This window comes from Pavona decussata, unplaced genomic scaffold (genome assembly GCF_977016875.1).
Source record: "Pavona decussata unplaced genomic scaffold, jaPavDecu1.1 SCAFFOLD_87, whole genome shotgun sequence".
Lineage (NCBI taxonomy): Eukaryota > Metazoa > Cnidaria > Anthozoa > Scleractinia > Agariciidae > Pavona > Pavona decussata.
This window is the reverse complement of record NW_028145504.1, coordinates 6,102,213-6,120,398: the sequence shown is the minus strand read 5'-3', so window position 1 is coordinate 6,120,398 and position 18,186 is coordinate 6,102,213. Positions and strand designations below refer to the sequence as shown.

Genomic DNA, 18,186 nt, shown 5'->3' with positions numbered 1-18,186 from the left:
ACATACCCTTTGGGGAAGAGGGCTTGGGTTCAAATCTACCTTGGAACCGAATAAAAAATATTTTTTCATCTCAAAGCGAAGCCACCATCTTTGGTAGAGCTTTAAATTCCTTATTGTTCCCTCATCATTTGTCAGTTATCATCTTAACTTTTGTAATTTTAAATAAAAAGTGGCCCGCCGTGAACAATGGCAAAATTTTTTTTTCTCAAAGCGAAGCGAGTTTCTCTTTTGCCTCTTAACTTTTTTAAAGCGCACAAGTAAACAAGCTTGACTTGTGGCAATCAGATTCCATCTACTCTAATGTTGCTCACAGTCCAGAGACTCTCACGTAAATAGCTTTCAGTGACTCCTGAGGAGTCATCAAGCTATTTACGAGAGAGTCTCTGAGAAATTTGCAGTGTACTGTATTATGAGACTATGTCAGTGCTTTTCTTTATCTTGGAGAGCGTTTTTCAAGTCATACTTCCTTGCAAGGTTCATGCGAAGGTTGAAGCTCCTATTTTGCATAATTGAGAAACGCTAGTATTTGGAAGAAGCGCCAGGGTCTTGAAGCCATTTTGGCCGCACAATTATTTTTGAAGAAGTCTTTGTCTTTTCATAACCACAAGGGCATTGCTGTAGGATGTCTCACTTTTGGTTTACAGGCATTTTTGTGCACCCATTTTTCCTTTTTTTTTTTTTTTTTTGAAAGCTGTGAAGGTTGGTTGGGAAAAAGTTCAAGTGCTGCTTTTACTACTCGAAACAGTTATGTGAAAATGTCAATAACATTTTTATATATTATCAACGAATCGTAGTATTTGGCCTTGGAGCAATTTTTTTAGTGTTTTGAGAAGTTATCAAAATTGTTAAAATTTTGCATTTGTTTTTTTTGTTGTTGTTGTTGTTGTTTTGTTTCTTTTTCTTTTTTCACTACAAAAAATTCAATTTTTGCCAACGAAGGGGCCTTGCTGGAAACAGAGGAAGAAAGCGCTGAAGGTTCAAACGACAGTTTTATCTTTTATAGTAACCGGACAAAGTGTAATTCACATGCAATTGGAAGCAAACCTGTTTTGGGAACAATTTGGGTTATGAGGACATCGCCAGAAATTCGGGACATTTGAGCCCGCGTAAGGGTATGCGGATTCCGCCTTGAAATCTACCATATGCACAACAATGAAAATGGCGGAGCGTGTCCAGCGAAAGCGAAGTCTTACGGTCGACTACTCCCTATTAAATTCTTTGTCATCGGTTTTATTGTACGACACAAAAAGAAGAAAAAGAAAGCAAGGGACAGAATACCCAGTAGAAAGAATAATTCATCGAAGAAAAGTAAAACAAGTAAGTGTTAATTTGCTGTTTGCACTGTTGTTTAATAGATTGTTTTTATCCAGTTTTATCCAAGAACACTTGTTTTAATGCTTATAAAGGCTTAAACTTATTAGTACTTGTGTTTAACTTTAGATATATTACGGAATTTATAGAAAGATTATAAAGCAGGTTTAGGGAATCTTGAACAGCACAACTTTGTGTTGAAGGGAAAAATCACGGTAGAGGCCCGTATTTTTCACCGGCTAAATATATAAACTTAATTTTTATGAAACGTTTGTAATAGGACTACCAATACCTGATAAAGTGGAAAAACTGGCCCATTGAAGAGAGCACGTGGGAGCCAAACAGAAAACTTGTCTGACGATTTAATTAGGTAAGCAGTTGCTCATTCTGTTTCGGAATGCATACACATTTAATGTTCTTATGCTACCAAATGGGACATGTGTATTTTTTTATTTACAGTTGCCAAATTTTCATCTGAAACACGTCTAAAACAAGTTAAACTTCACATTTTCTAATCAGCACATTGTCTAATTGCCTAATTGTTATACATGTGCTTCTGCCTCGGATAACTGTAAGATATACAAAAGCTTCCTGAACATACTAAGGGACTGGTCATAAAGTACAGGGGGGGGGTGGGCTGGAAAAAAAGGGGGGGTGGGTCACTGTTTTCATGCATGTAAAAAGGGGTGGGCTAGCAAAAACCATGCATCATTAAAGGGGTGGGGCACATAATATTTTTGCACATGTTTTGCATCAAATGGTGCCTTTTGCCAGTAAAACTGTGAAATGTATTAACAGTAAAAGCACAAATTATAATTGTGTAGTTTCAGAAAATATCCATCCCCCATCACAGAGGGAATTTATAAAAGGACGCCCTACCGCCAGGAACTTCCAAGTTTCTTTCATACAATCTCTGTAATTTTGTTCTTTCTCTTACCACCATCCCCTCCAGAATCTTGAATTCCCTCCATGGGTGGGGTAAGGATATTTTCTGGAACTACACATTCTATCAAGAAAAGGGCAAGTTCACTCGCATCCATTAAAATGAACAACTATGATTCCATGTGGTTATTAATGATACATATTAGATGCACATTATCTTCTCAAAATCATTTCAGGTATTTCAACAAAAATAGATCTCATGCAATGATAAACTTCAAAAACAAGACTTTGTGCATGTGTGCTCCTTCCTCTATCATACTTGTCCTCTAATTTGTCTAGTTTTATGTATAGTCTTACCTTTATTTACTAGGGGTGGGTCATTTCATTTTTTACCTGAAAAATATGGGTGGGCCATGCATTATTCTGCAAAAATATGAGGGTGGGTCACACAAAACTAGCCTTCGTAAAAATGAATTTTTCCAGCCCACCCCCCCCGGTACTTTATGACCAGTCCCTAATCAAATACACATTATATTTGATGATATTTACATGTGGTCAGTTTCAACTGATATGTTATAAAACATTGCCAACATTTGCCTCATTTAAATCCTACAGAGGCTATGAAAACCCACCAAGACCAGACGATAGCCAGCTTCAAGAACTTAGCAGGCAGTTTGCAGCTGCTGTTTTCTCAGCATTAAAAAGAACTTCATTACTTTCCTTCTATGTAAATTGCAATCTGTATGTGTGGCGGTATGTGACATACCAAAAAGGGACACCATCGGAACATCGAGGTCACATCTTGTATTTAAAGGAAGATTTTGTTCGTCTAAAGTGTAAAAAGGAAAGAAGATAGGCCTGCGCGACTCCCACTCGCGTGTTTTTAGCCATGTTCAGTTATAGTTTTGCTATAACAAGTGTGTCTTTCAGGGAAAGCCCTCTCTTGCATAAGCGGTGCTCCCTGTTAATTTTCTTTTAGCGCTTCATTTTCTTCTTATTAAATGCCGTTTATGGTTTGGAGGATTTGCGTGATAGTCACTGAACAAAGCCATGTGCTTAAATGTCGCATGTTTTGTATTTAGATCTCAAAGGTCAATTCTGGGTTTTGTGTTCTATCTATCAATTTTGACCTCTTGTTGTTTCAGTTTAGCGACTGTCTTTCTTATGCCGTTTGTGGCAATTGGTTCAGGCTTCGTGTACTGATGTGGCAATCTTTCAAAATCCTGTAGGTGATCAATTCTTTTAAGAGCCAGTATAGCCTCCTTGCAGGCATCATGCCTATTGCTCTTGTTGTGGTAGATAGAGCAAACAATATCATTTGTTTTCTCCACTCCTTGGCCAGTAATGCTTTTAGACAGGTGTCATCCTTCAGGAATTTCGGTACATGGTACATCAGGATGTGAAGATAAGGGGTGATAGCTGCATTTCCAAAACCAATTACCTCTCTACCAAGTGACAAAAACAGTTTTATCCATTTGGTTGCCTGTTTGAAGTTAAGTAATAAGAGGTAGTTAACACAGTGTGAGCTTTTACTGAACTAAAATATACATTTTGAACTGAAAAAGTAAGGGCATTTTCTGATTTGCACTAACCCTATTTTTATATGACCTGTCCTGAACTGCATAGAGATAGAGGTTTGAACAACTCCTTTGCAATAATGATGGACAGGTTTAATTAGTTACTTTTCATACCTTGCCAAAGAAGGAATCTACAAGAGGTCCAGAAGGCTGCCAAGATGAAAATATTTCATACAATTCATTGAAGCCCTGAAAAAAATACATCAACCAGAATGAGGATAGTAACAGGTGAATGAAGATGTGTATGAAACAAAAAAAAAAAAAACATGTTTATAGAGCAATAATTATTATTGCTGTATAAGCATGTTTTTATTGTTTCATGCTTGCTACTTACATGTATTTTTAATGGTTGCTGCTAAAGAAATCTGACCATCCAATGGAGGTTTTTAGGAACACCTTTGGGGGGATGGGGGTGGGGGGGAGGTTAGGAAAGGAGCTAAACAGAGAGGCTATACTTTGCACATCAGTCATGTAGTCATTCAGATCAATTATTATAAACAGCAGTTTATTCCAAGAGTATGAGAGTAACAGCTGTTCATGACCAAAAACTAACATCCTACCTTCCATATTTGACTGATGGTGTCACAGTGCTCTGTTTCTAGAATGTTCGGAAATTCTTTAGGCAAATTGCTCAGCACCTTTTTTTTTTTCGTTTCCAACCATACTTGTCCATTCATGCAGTCCACTTGCTTTCCCATCTGCATTCCTTTTCTCCCACACGCTAAAACTAACACCGCAATTGTTGATGGCCGCAACAACCTTTTCCAGGTGGGTATTTGTTCTCGCTGATGGTGCTCTGTTGATGTTTTCCTTCTGATCTCGTTGTAAGGCATCCTTTACAATGTTCCTTTCCAGTATATCTAGAGGAAAAAAAGCATATCAGTTTTTCTTTTTACTTCGAGATATACAGCTGTAATGGAAAATATTGCTCTTTTAAATTAATAATAGAGAATATATGTTACACATCAATAGGTCACATGGAGATCAAACTTTTCTTTATTTATCCATGTATTAACAAAAACCTGTCACTCGAAGAAGAAATAAGTGAAGTTCATCCACTCTGATGTTATCAATTGGGATGTTCAGTAAGGCCGCCGTAGTTGTTGGTAGATTTCTTTGCCAGCACCCTGTTTTCTGCCAGTGTTCGTTTAGCGTCATCCCTCCAGTAATGGTTTTCTGGTTTAGATGTGTCCCACCTGTCCAAACACAATGTTGTTATTGAATTAACTGGTAAGGCTAAATGTACATGTAACAACAATATTCTGAAAACTGTCAAATTCTTATGCCTCAATTCATTGGACCTACCGTGCCTGCTTGTGCACTTTACAGTAGATACAGGCATAATCAGCCATGGCATTGTTCATTCCCATAACTAGTAAAAGGAACTAAAAGGAAACATGTTTTTGTAATTTATATAGCAGAGGGAGAGGACAAGGGGCAGGACCCCAGGAGTAAAGGGGTGTGAACCTGGGAGTTAAAGGAGCGGGAATTGAATGGAAAGCAAGAGAAGAGAGAACAGGAAGCTAAGTGGTATATCCAAGATGGTGAGAACCAGGAGAAATAGGACAGAAAAATACAGAATGTTATTTGAGAGAATTGTTGTACCTTGTAATCCCCAGACAGATAGAATTCCAAAGGGATGTTCTTATCGTCCACGTCAATTTCACCCTCAGCTATGAGCTTGTTTATTTCTCCAAACAACTCCTTACAAGAAACTTTGAGAACATCATAATCTTCTTTTCCGGAAACAATCCCAAATATGTGGTAACCTACATGTAATAAGATAATTATTGTTGTCACCAAAACTATATTTTTTTGGCCAGTTATTCATAAAACAAAATGGAATTTTACATACCTTTGGCAGACATGACTTTTTCTCCATCACACAGCAAGGCAAATGAGAGCACAATAAAATTGGATATCCTAGACATCTTTGCACCATCACTTGATATTCGTACCTTTTGCTTTTGTTGGTCACCAGCCTCTACCTATAGCCAATAATATTTAACCCTTAAAGCCCTAATAGCAAAGAACAAATTCTCCTATCATGTCCCTATACTTAAAATAAAAGTATTGGGGAGAAGTTACTAATATTTCAAGAAAATTCACCTTGGGTGATCACATCATTAATTCTCATAACCTCAGGGGTTGAATGAGCATTGATAATACAAGCAGAAATTTGATGCTGATCACAGTAAGGATTAGATAGTCTCAGATCTTATACTATTTATTAATAAAAAGTTACCTTTTTTCGGATCTGTGTTCTCAGCTCATCTGTAAAACTCATTTGGGCCCCTGGGTGTTTCCCTGTCATTCTTGCAATGTGGAAAATTGAGTTTAAATCACTCCTGCACTGCTTGATTAAGTAACTGCGTGGAACATCATCCACTATCATTGAAATTTCATGATATGCAGCATCCCCCACGCAACACTTATCCAAAACATATAAAAGGGCTCTAACAGTGTCCTTCTCATTCTCTGGAAGTTTCTGGAAAGACAATCTGTTGTTATTCGAACAACATTCCATTTCAGTTAATTTGCCATTGACATCTTTCATTCGGATAGATTCGAGTGAGAGTCCAAAGGATTCTAAAAACCAAAGGGCCCTTTCAGCCCTGGTCTTTAGTTCCTTTATTTTTCTGCTCCTTTGCCGTTTTCCTACTTCATGCAGTTGATGACCTCTGTTTTTCATACCCTCGTTGCAATTAATGCAAATTGAGTTATCTTCAAGGTGGTCCAGATATGCTGAGAGTTCTCTGTTTCCTCTTTGTGTTGACTTTCTATCACACCCTCAAGATTTTTTACATCGCACTCAAGATTTCTTACAGTACCCTCAAGATTTTTTACTGCACCCTCAAGATTTTTCACCTTAGTTTGTTCATCCAAGATTTCTTGTGACAGCGCCTCGCATCTCTTTCAAGCTCTTGAAGATTCTCTTCCAGTTCTTTTTTATCCTCCTCACATTTTTGAAGTCGTTTTTGGAGGCTGCTAACATTTACCAGTTCATCCAGATTCACTTGAATCGATTTTGTCTGATTGCAAAAAGAGACTCTCTTTCCTCCACGTAGACCACGGCTCTGGGAATAAATTTTCGCAACTAGAATTCTCAAACACTCTTCAAGCCTTTCATTTTCATCCTTAAGGGTACTTCCTGGGTTCGATAGGGTGAAAAAGGGAAAAAACATTTTTTTCGACCAAATAGAATTTGGGGATTTTATCTAACATTTACTGAAAAAAAAATTGAAAAATATTAAAAAGCGCGCGAGATATTTTGGAAAACGTATTTCCATCTAAAAGTAAATAAATAAAAAGGGTGTCATAATCTTCTTAGTGCGAGACGCCCCAGAGGAATTTTCGCGGCAAACGCTTCATCTGGGAGCTCTTATTTCAGAAATAGGCATATTTTGTTTACATCTCGCCTGCAGAAAATTTCTCACTTCGAATTTTCTATTCTTTGCCGGCGCTTCCCACATGGAAAAGTCATCAAAAAACGAAAAGAGCCTGTGGATAAAATCCCGGAAGATGCCAGGGCCTAAGAAAAAGCCGGAAAGATAGGTTTCAGCGAAGATCGAAAACGTGGTCTTGCAGAGAGCAACAAAGGCTCTTGGTTCGACCAAGAAACTCTAGTCGACGTTGAAGGTTCTGTCGAAGGTGATCACGAAGAACTGGAGCAGCGGCCTTCAATTTAATCCACTGTTATTGGATCAAGTACACAGAGGTCGATTGCCGTGCAAAAGTCCTGCAGCCGTAACTTTGCAAGCGTCCTGTGAAAATATCAAGTATCATATTCTACATCCTCTGGGCCGATTTCTTTCTTCTGCAGCGAGATAAAACCAAATAACGTTTTACTGCGCGTTTGTAATGAAACATTGGAATAAAATCAGCAAGAATTAGACCGATGAAATAGAACTCAACAGAAGCGTATCAGCCCACGTGTAATACTGGAGATAGCGCGTTCTGCGTGGCCCTTTCTCTCGCTTTTTGCTCCGCTCCACGCTATCTTGAATATTTCTTACGAAGAAATCACCATCGTACCTAAATAACAGTAAAAATGCGATTTTCTTTCATTATACATTTCCTTTGATACGAAATGAATAGTCGCTTTAGCTTGAAGCGTAAATTACATTACACGCAATCAAAACGAACAACCAACCCAATAGATTTCATCTCTGTTATCAGTGCACTCCTCCGAGGAGTGCACAGTTTGGCAAACTCTCCGCTGACGCGCTTCTGGTTTCGTTAGCCTTGGTTTTTCCCGTTTTCCTGGTTGATTTTTACGTTTTCCTTTCGCCACTTTCCCCATCTCGCTCGATCACAACAGCGGAGTCTAAAACGTGTCTGCAACGCGATACTTTTTCCCCGAAATTCTGTGCTATTGTTGATGACGCCATGGGGTCCTGTTGCTCGATTGGCTCGCCACCTAATGAGGTGTCATAATCTCCTGTGGAGGCTTGTTTTTCTTGCAAACCTTTATCGAGCGAAAACTCGCACTTGAATTTTGACAGAGTATGTCGACTTTGAACGAATTAATAGGGTATGTAGTTTTGACGGATTGTCGTGAAATTTGGCCAGAAGATTCGAGGAATAATGACAAACAAAACGGTGTCAGGGAATTTTGATTTTCAAAATATTTTTCCCGTGGCGACTGTTTACGCAACACGACTCAAATATTTTTTGCTACTCAAACTTTAGACGTGGATATCTAAATAACCAATCAGAATTTCGAAAAAGCCTGACACCTTTTTGTTGATTGATGCCTTGTGAATAACACTGGGCAGCGATTTCGTTCTTCGCGCGGCGTTCGATAACCGATTAATTCAATGGAACGACCATCGGTCGATTCGAGGTTCTACTGGCTCCTGGCACTTAAAAAAGGAAAAGATCGCTCAATTATATTTTTCATAGGAAACTACATTTATTAAGCTTTATAATGATATATAGTTTGTTAGAGGTTTATTTAAACTTGCGCGCGTACGATTTTTTTTTCAAAGGACACCCGCGAACCCAGGAAGTATCCTTAAACATAACGGGTAAATTTGATGCAGTCAGTTGTAAGAGCTCCAGGTAAGAGATATTCACTATTACTTGCTTTAGCTCTCTCCATTTTAACAGTGCCTTGAGCGGTATTCTTATAGTTAGGTATGTTCCAGCTCTCTGTTTGAAGATATAGTGCAAGGATGACGTATTTTCCGAAAAATTGAGTTGAAAATCCGTTTTTAACTGTTCTTGCCACGTAAAATATTCCGACATAGCTGTATGCAAAGAGAAGGAAAAAAATTTCCCTCGCAAATATCAAAACTCCCGCAAAAAAAAAAAATGGTAATAACCGCTGGGCAAAAACGATGACTATGGGCTCATATACGGCTGATGAGAAGCAAAAGTTAGGCATACACAACCGTAGTTTATGTTTAGTGGTGAAACCACTGATCTAAAATATTGCGTCAACGTAAAACTGGAGGAAAATGGCTTTCAAATGGTGTTTTTTGGAGCAAAATTGGGGTACAAGCGGCCGAAATATCGCAGTTCAAAGATAGCAGATTTCATGATTTTAGCGTGGAATGCCATGGGATGTTCACTGAAGTCCATTTTTCGTGGTTTTCAAAAGCAAAAAGGAAACATCGAAATTAATGGTACGGAGCTGTGAGACACACGGTGAGTTATTTTAACGTATATATTTTTCATTCCTGCATACACATTTTAACGATCGCATTCGGTTTTACGATAATCGTTGGTTATAAACTATGATTTCTGATGTTGTCGATAATTCTCCCTCTACGCCTTGTAATTTTTCGCGTTAAAACTGCCTGCAGAAAACGTTCAAAAGGACACATGAAATTTGAAGTCTCCACTTTCATTTGTGTACAACGTGTTTTGTAATAGATCAGTCTACCATGTCTGGCATACACATTTTTGCATTTCCTAATTCTTCAAGAACTATTCCATCAAATATTTCATTCTCCATACATTTTCTTTATACATTTTGCGTTCGCTTTCTTCGCTTCAAGGCTAAAGCTACCGCAGGATATCACATTCGCAGGCTCAAATGTCCCCAATTTCTTCTTGAATAAAGGGAGCCACCCACTTAAACTTAAATGATTGAAATTAAATTATGTCTTAAAGACGACGTTTGCATGCAGAGCGAAATTTCGCGGTAAGGTCTTCACTAGAAGAGATGTTTTAAAACGAAATTTGCCGCTTTTAAAATTTTCTTTTAGTGAGGCGCTATCTGAAGGCAATTAGAGAGAATTAATCAAGAAACCAATTGGAGTAAATAAAAGGAATGACAATGAAAATGCAGGTCCTGCCTTAATTTGCCAGTAAAAGAAGTATTGGTGTTCCGGTGTCTCAACCATAAGCAAGCAGTTAGCTACGGGTTAAACACATACTGTATTTTGGATGGTTTGAAACTAAACAAACGGTGTCCATTACAGCAAAGGTTTACCTTTTCTAGAATAGACACCGTTTGTGTGATTTCATTTGAAATCAGTTGAAGTAGTGAATAGATTTTGACAACTTTTTGCGGAATAGGGTGAGACTGGCCTGGAATTGGTTATAGTTTTCACGAGTAAAATGGAGTTGGAAGGCCCAACGAAGTCCTACTCATATGTTTGACATATTCATATCGATCTTTGAAACGATTGAGCTTCTTGTACGTTTGAAGCGGGTTAACATGATCATTAATTTGGAGAATAATTTCATCGGGCATTGCGGCGTATTTTGCGGGCTAAAATGGAGAATTCAGCGGGCTAAAATATATTTTAGTCCGCTGCTCTAAGCCAATGAGAAACAAGAAAATAATGTAGCCAGCCAATCAGAACTGGAAACCATTCAACTGTTCGCGCCGTTTTCTTGCTTTTTTGACTGGAAGCGCTTCCATCAGCAAAAAGTTGTTTTGAGCTACAAAATGGCTGAAAAACCTAACGAAGAACAAATTCCCAGCCGTCTCAGCTAGCTAGAGAAGAGGACTTATAGAAACTCGTGGGCGATGATGGAAATAATGCTTCAAGTAGCTCCATGGCCGGCGGCGAGGTGAAGGTAAACAGTTTGTCTACGTTAGCACTTGCACAATTAATTTCTGAACAATTGTAAGCGACCATGTCTTCACTGTTTAAAAAGTTCTGTTAGTTTGCCTTTCAAAACTCAGAAGCAAATATTCTTTCGACAAATTTTGCGGTGTTCTGTCGAGGTTTAAAGCTTATGCGACAATGAAATAACTGTAAAATAAACGCCGACGCGACGCTGGCAGCGTTCAAGATATCTCTTACTGTACTGTCTTTGTGATTCCTTTTCTGAATGTCCTTTGAAATTATTATAATAGTAATAGAGTTGATGTTCTTGGGCGTAAATATGTTTTTGGCCCTTCTCAGAACTCATTTTAAGCCCTCGCCTGCGGCTCGGGCTAAAATGAGCCTGAGTCGGGCCAAAAACATATTTAAGCCCGCGAACATCAACTCTATTGTGTTTGAATTTTACGCTACTTTGGCTGGTTTGGAGCTACAAAACCCTTTTCCATTTTACCGAAAAATTGGTTTTGAAACAGGGATTTCGCGCAAAATGAAAAGAGAAAATACGATGGAGAAACGCCTAAGGGTGTTCCGTGCTCATTCGCGTATTCCAGCCGAGCTGGAACTGCATGATCCATTTCTGGCGCAGCGGACGATAAACTCGTGCTGCAAATGGCGGGAAAGTACTTGCGCCTTCATTCAGTGTGGTCAGTTACGACACCCCATTTATCCTACCGTCCCACCTACTCCGTACTTCTTCTTTTATGAATTCCTTTTGGATACAAAAGATACATTTGATATAAATATACACACATGCTTTTTTTTAAAATCTTTTTCCTTTATTTTTATGTTATTCCATTTTTCTTTTGTATCTTAATTTATTTATTTTTTTTTTTTTCGTGTTCCGGGATTTTCCGGAATGTTTCATGTTGCGCTGGCGATCAAATTCGCCGTGATCATGCAGCATATAAAATCGCCAAGTGTGTCGCTGGCTTTAGTGCTAGCGCGCTAGCGATACAACATTCATTCGTAGTTTTCTACCAACGGTGGTTATATTTGCATTTTCATTGAATTGGTGATCTCATCATGATCGGAGTAAGACTGAAAAGTATTATTAACACTTCTAACAAAGAAGGCCGGGCGGTTTTATCTGGACTAATAAGGCTCCCAATAGAGAAAAACCAAAACAAACCGTCGAGCAGCCAAAAATGAGTGGATTGCACTGACGCAAAAACGGGTAAAAAGGCTTTGAACAGCCACAGCGGTCGTAGAGAGCCATTGCACACTATTTCTAATGAGAAAGCCATGCAGCTACGTTCTGCCAGTGTTAACGTTGCTTACGGTATTTTTTGAGTACACAAACACCAGGTCATCAAGATTTCTTTTTGCCAAGCCATAGTATTGTTCCCTTAAATGACTGGTAAAACGTAATTAGGTCGATTGGACGCGCCAGCGAACGCACTTCTTTGTGAATGTTGATTCCTTGTCTATGCTGGTCTGATAAAGCGGTAGACAAGAACAGTTTGAGCAAATATTGGACAAAAATGAGCGTGGATTTTATGCTGAGTGTTCTCATTTTCGCTGGTATCATTACGACAAGTAAGTTTATTTCTATTACCTATGGCGATTAACAACCGAGCGCTGTTTTTTTTTTTTTTTTTTTTTAGCATCCTTTCAGCAGTATAGAATAAAGAATAATTTATATTAATTACGGTAAGAAATAAACAGCAACTTGATTAAACTTGGCAAGATAGAGCGGTTTTCAATTGAGTGTCGAAAGTAATTTCGCGTTTGCTTTGGTTTTTTATTACTACGTTCTATGATTGGTTAACAAAACTCGCGCCACTTTCTCAACCAATCCGAATCCAAACCAAAACCAATCGTATTTTGGCCGCACGCGTTTTCCCGCGCTTGACGCCAGTAACATGTATTTGCTTTGAATTCTGATTGGCTCGTTGTGTTGTTTACAGCTTTTGCCATTGGCCAGAGTAATTACTTTTGTTTTGGTTTTACGACACTTAATTGAAAACCGCTCTAAATGTAATGCCTAAATCGACTCCAGGTAAAAGAATGGTACCGTTCTAAAGCAATTCAAAAGTCCTGAAAATTAGACTTTCTATAGATACCAGCTGGATGACTCAAAATGACGAAAAAATCTCAGTAGTACTGATAATTCACAGCAACGTAGACTTGCTACAAGGCCACTCCGCAAGTTTGGCATTTATGGTTTAGTCAGACAGAAAAACAAAGGGAAAAGCGAAAGCTTATATCCAAGGCTGGCTCCTGGTCTAAAGATATCAGAGTCTTCTTTCGCTTCAAACGAAAAAGGGAGAAACTTTAAGAGATGTAATACATACTATCCAACGTTTTCAAGGTATTTTTCAGTAACGCTAGCTTCTGTCACGTAAAATTCACCTCTGAAAACGGATATGAAAAAATTAAGTGTTTTCAGCACGGTGATTTTTCAAATATCAGGATCAAGATTTAGAGACTCATCGAAATTTAGTGAGGATGTGTCACCCACCTCCCGGGAAAATTTCAGACCAACTACCACTATTACACGCGCGGCCAAACACACGAAAAAATCTTACGTACACTACTCCTATAGGGAGAGGCTAAGAGCATCCGGCTCTCCAGGGAGAGGCGTATCACTGTTATCTATGGAGTATATATAGGAATGCTCTGCTTCTGTTGACGTCTACGAACAAAACCGTCAAAGGAAACTTTGTTTTTACCGACCAACAGAGCTCGCCCTTAGTAAGAGCAATTACTACAACAAAAAATGATAAATTACGCTGAAATCTCGGTGCTCCTCTCTCTGTTCCTAGGAAGTTGTGGTTTCGTTCACGGACAGGACAAGAGTGGCGAGCAGTCTTCAGGAAACTTTGACGCCCATTTCGGTTTGGTTAGCATGCTCATAGTAGTCCTATTTTGTCTGTGTGGCACTTACTTTTGTTGTTACTTCACTTGCTGTCATGAATACATGTGCGAACCCGGCAAAAATGGACTATGTGGCTACAGCAGATCAACCAATGAAGACGGAACTGAAGTCTAAAAGCACGGATGAGCAATGATTGTGTTCAATCACATTCTTCACTGAACTAACAGAAAAAGAAGCAAGAGACCTCGAAGCGATACGCTGTTAACTAGAAAGGTCTAGAAAGCAGATTCCTTACAGAATTAACCGGAAAGAACCTAGAGATTTGGGCCCGTGATAAGCTGTTAGCGAGAGACACGACTTCTGCTTAGTAATTATAGAAAGACTGTACGTTTTCACATCACAATATCTTTGAAGTTAAATATCTGGATTCGGTGCTCTGTCAGATTTAACAAGCTTTGATCTGTTTTCTGTGTAAAGCACGAAAAAGCTCTCCTTCGTGACGTACCAAGGTGAAACAATTATCTCTTCAGTGACCCCTGCGATATTTCGTTCTGGGGTACATGGATTGAGCAAGTTTCAAATGCAATTGGACAGAAACGCTATGGTTTACTTACAGCCTATAAACAGAGCTATAAAAGGAATTTAATTTTTTGATTGATTTGCTTAAATGCATCAGTTCTCAGTAAGAATTGCATGAAAAGATGAACATTTTATTCAAATCCGAGGACATATTTCCGGTCCGTGACGACGACACGAGTTGAGTGATGAGTGCCGATACTAAAAATAAGTACGCCTCTAAAAACTGAAAAGAAATTGACGAACTTGAGCCGTTTTTCTTTTGATTCATCAAAGTATTCAGGAGTAAATCGAGAAACAGATTTTCTGAAGATTCCCGAATGAGGTACGAAGTGCCGAGAAAAATAAGAGGAATCAATTTCAGAGCCCGCGGTATGTGGTCATGTAACGTAAGGCAAACGTCCATCCAAGGGTTTTGCTGGCTACCGAGTAGCAAGGAAAGGCATACGAGGAAAATAGTTGTTTTCAAATTGTTGTTGTTGTTTTTTCATTGTTTGAATGACCGGTGCTTTTCTCTGTCGCTTGGAACTGGTCATCAAAATTAAGCGCAAAGTCAAGGCTTCAAAATTGCATCAACATGTCCACTACTTCGATTTCAGAGCATTTATTACACGGAATGCCCGCAGGGCATGACGTGTTTAGGTTTCGGTCGGGTATCTTTTTTTTCATCGGTGTCGCAAATGTGCACATTAATTACGCGGGATGCCCTGAGGGGGCATACCGTGTCTAAAAACGGGTCGATTTCTTTTTTTTTTTTTTTTACGCGGGATGCCTGAGGGGGCATACCGTGTCTAAAAACGGGTCGATTTTTTTTTTTTTTCTTCGTCGTAGTTACAAATCGGTACATTAATTTATTCATTAAACTCTCCCCTCTCCTACTCGGGATGTATTGTTCTGATTGTCTTCAACAACAGCAGGCCAATCAAAATCCATTCTTGTCGCTTACATCGCTAGGGAGGGGACCCACTCACCCTTACCTGTGTGACGTCAACGCATCATTTGATTTCTTCATTAAAACTGCATTAAATTGTTGCACCATATTGTTTATAACATATTCTGGACTCAAGTGTGCCGTTTTCAAACAGCAATTTCACCATTTTGAAGCGGCAAATCGAAAGAATAACTTCTAAGAAGCACTCGACATTAAAAACGGTGGAAATTGGTGAGTTCATGGCGAAGGAATCGTGCTTTGTTTGACAGTCTTAGACCACGACGCGAGACTGAAAAGAGGTCATTGAGAAGCTTACGTTATCGTAATAGAATTTCAAATATTTCCGGTGAAAGTCTAAGTCGCGTAACACAAGGGAAGCAAGTAACGTGATCGTCGTGACTCAAGCTATTCCATTAGCAAGGATAGTTTTATCAATCGGCGAAACATACCGTTGAAATAAATGAATCAGTCCGGGCATCACGCGTAATGCCAGTATAGCAGGCATCTTGTTCATTAAACTCTCCCCTCTCCTACTCGGGATGTATTGTTTTGATTGTCTTCAACAAAAGCAGGCCAATCAAAATCCATTCTTGTCGCTTATATTGCGAGGGAGGGGACCCACTCACCCCTACCTGTGTGACGTCAATGCATCATTTGATATATTTATTAAAGACGGATTAAGTCGCGCCATATTGTTTTAACATGTTCTGGACTCAAGTGTGCCGTTTTCAAAGGGAAATTTCACCATTTTGAAGCCGTAAATCGAAAGAATAACTTCTAAGAAGCACCCGACACGTAAAACGGTGGAAATTGGTGAGTTCTTAGTGAAGGAATCGTGCTTTGTTTGACAGTCTTAGACCACGACGCGAGACTGAAAAGAGGTCATTGAGAAGCTTACGTTATCGTAATGGAATTCCACAAATTTCCGCTGATAGTCTGAGTCGCGTAACACACGGAAAACAACGTAACGCGATCGTCGTGACTCAAACTATTCCATTAGCAAGGATAGTTTTATCAATCGGCGAAGCATACAGTTGGAATAAATGAATCAGCCCCAGCATCTCGCGTAATGCCAGTATAGCAGGCATCTTGTTCTTTTTACGCGGGATGCCCTGAGGGGGCATACCGTGTCTTAAAACGGGTCGATTTCTTTTTTTTTTTCTTCGTCGTATACACAAATCGGTACATTAATTTATTCATTAAACTCTCCCCTCTCCTACTCGGGATGTATTGTTTTGATTGTCTTCAACAAAAGCAGGCCAATCAAAATCCATTCTTGTCGCTTATATTGCGAGGGAGGGGACCCACTCACCCCTACCTGTGTGACGTCAATGCATCATTTGATATATTTATTAAAGACGGATTAAGTCGCGCCATATTGTTTTAACATGTTCTGGACTCAAGTGTGCCGTTTTCAAAGGGAAATTTCACCATTTTGAAGCCGTAAATCGAAAGAATAACTTCTAAGAAGCACCCGACACGTAAAACGGTGGAAATTGGTGAGTTCTTAGTGAAGGAATCGTGCTTTGTTTGACAGTCTTAGACCACGACGCGAGACTGAAAAGAGGTCATTGAGAAGCTTACGTTATCGTAATGGAATTCCACAAATTTCCGCTGATAGTCTGAGTCGCGTAACACACGGAAAACAACGTAACGCGATCGTCGTGACTCAAACTATTCCATTAGCAAGGATAGTTTTATCAATCGGCGAAGCATACAGTTGGAATAAATGAATCAGCCCCAGCATCTCGCGTAATGCCAGTATAGCAGGCATCTTGTTTTTTTTTTCTTCCTCGTAGCTACAAATCGGTACATTAATTTATTCATTAAACTCACTCCTCTCCTACTCGGGGTGTATTGTTCTGATTGTCTTCAACAGAAGCAGCCCCATCAAAATCCATTCTTGTCGCTTACATCGCGAGGGAGGGGACCCACTCACCCCTACCTGTGTGACGTCAACGCATCATTTGATCTATTTATCAAAAACAGATTAAATTTGGCGCCATATTGTTAACATGTTCTGGACTCAAAAGTGCCGTTTTCAAACGGAAATTTCACCATTTTGAAGCGGTGAATCGAAAGAATAACTTCTAAGAAGCACCCAACATTTAAAACGGTGGAAATTGGTAAATTCCTGGCGAAGGAATCGTGCTTTGTTTGACAGTCTTAGACCACGACGCGAGACTGAAAAGAGGTCATTGAGAAGCTTACGTTATCGTAATGGAATTCCCGCAATTTCCCTTGAAACCCGGAGTAGCGTAACACAAGGACAACATCGTAACGCGATCGTCGTGACTCAAACTATTCCATTAGCAAGGATAGTTTTATCAATCGGCGAAGCATACAGTTGGAATAAATGAATCAGCCCCAGCATCTCGCGTAATGCCAGTATAGCAGGCATCTTGTTTATGCATTAAACTCTGTCCTCCCCTAGTAAGGATATTTTGTTCTGATTGTCTTCAACAGAAGCGGCCCAATCAAAATCTATTTTTCAGGCACATATCACGAGAGAGGGGACCCACTCATCACTTCTGTGTGACGTCAAATTATCATTTGATTTATTCATTAAAACTAGATTAAATTCTTTCCTCTCCCAGAAGGGATCTATTGTTTTGATTGTCTTGAACAAAAGCGGCCCAATCAAACTCCATTATCTGCGCGTATATCACGAGGGAGGGGACCCACTCATCTCTACTTGTGTGACGTCAAAGCAAATCATCATTTGGAAAAGTTGTTTTCGTTCAATGGCGGCCACATGTCTGAATTTAAGACTCCGGATCTGCCGTTTTCAGAGAGAAAACCAACCTTTTTCAAGCAGTAAATCGAAATAATAACTTCTAGGTAGTACTCGACAGTTGAAACGGCGGAAATTGGGAGAGTTCACAGCAAAGAAAATCCGCTTTAAAAAACAGATCGAATGATCAACGCGAAGGATTAGAGCTAGAGGAGGCCAGACCAGTTCAGCGGGGTCATGACGTTATTGCATAGTTATTTCTGGTATGATTCCTAGTAACACAACGATAA

The 18,186-nt window shown here is 39.3% G+C and overlaps 2 long non-coding RNA genes and 1 pseudogene across 4 annotated transcripts in view; 2 read left to right on the top strand and 1 right to left on the bottom strand.

Annotated features, from left to right (window-relative positions):
* The window catches only part of LOC146475066 (uncharacterized), a 160,798-nt gene that overhangs the window by 122,648 nt on the left and 19,964 nt on the right, over positions 1-18,186 (top strand). The gene's annotated exons all lie outside the window — the stretch shown is intronic.
* On the top strand, positions 1,163-5,379 carry LOC146475069 (uncharacterized). 2 transcript variants are annotated; one of them, XR_014866117.1, is made up of 3 exons: positions 1,163-1,317; positions 1,592-1,681; positions 5,189-5,379. It is a non-coding gene; the product is annotated as an uncharacterized LOC146475069 (long non-coding RNA). The 2 variants fall into 2 exon arrangements; XR_014866118.1 differs by lacking the exon at positions 5,189-5,379 and adding an exon at positions 2,809-2,836.
* Positions 2,950-6,529, bottom strand: LOC146475068 (uncharacterized; annotated as a pseudogene). Its single transcript, XR_014866112.1, has 8 exons — positions 6,016-6,529; positions 5,626-5,758; positions 5,376-5,539; positions 5,076-5,155; positions 4,793-4,966; positions 4,331-4,630; positions 3,885-3,959; positions 2,950-3,676 (listed from the first exon to the last, which is right to left on the bottom strand). The product of XR_014866112.1 is annotated as an uncharacterized LOC146475068 (transcript).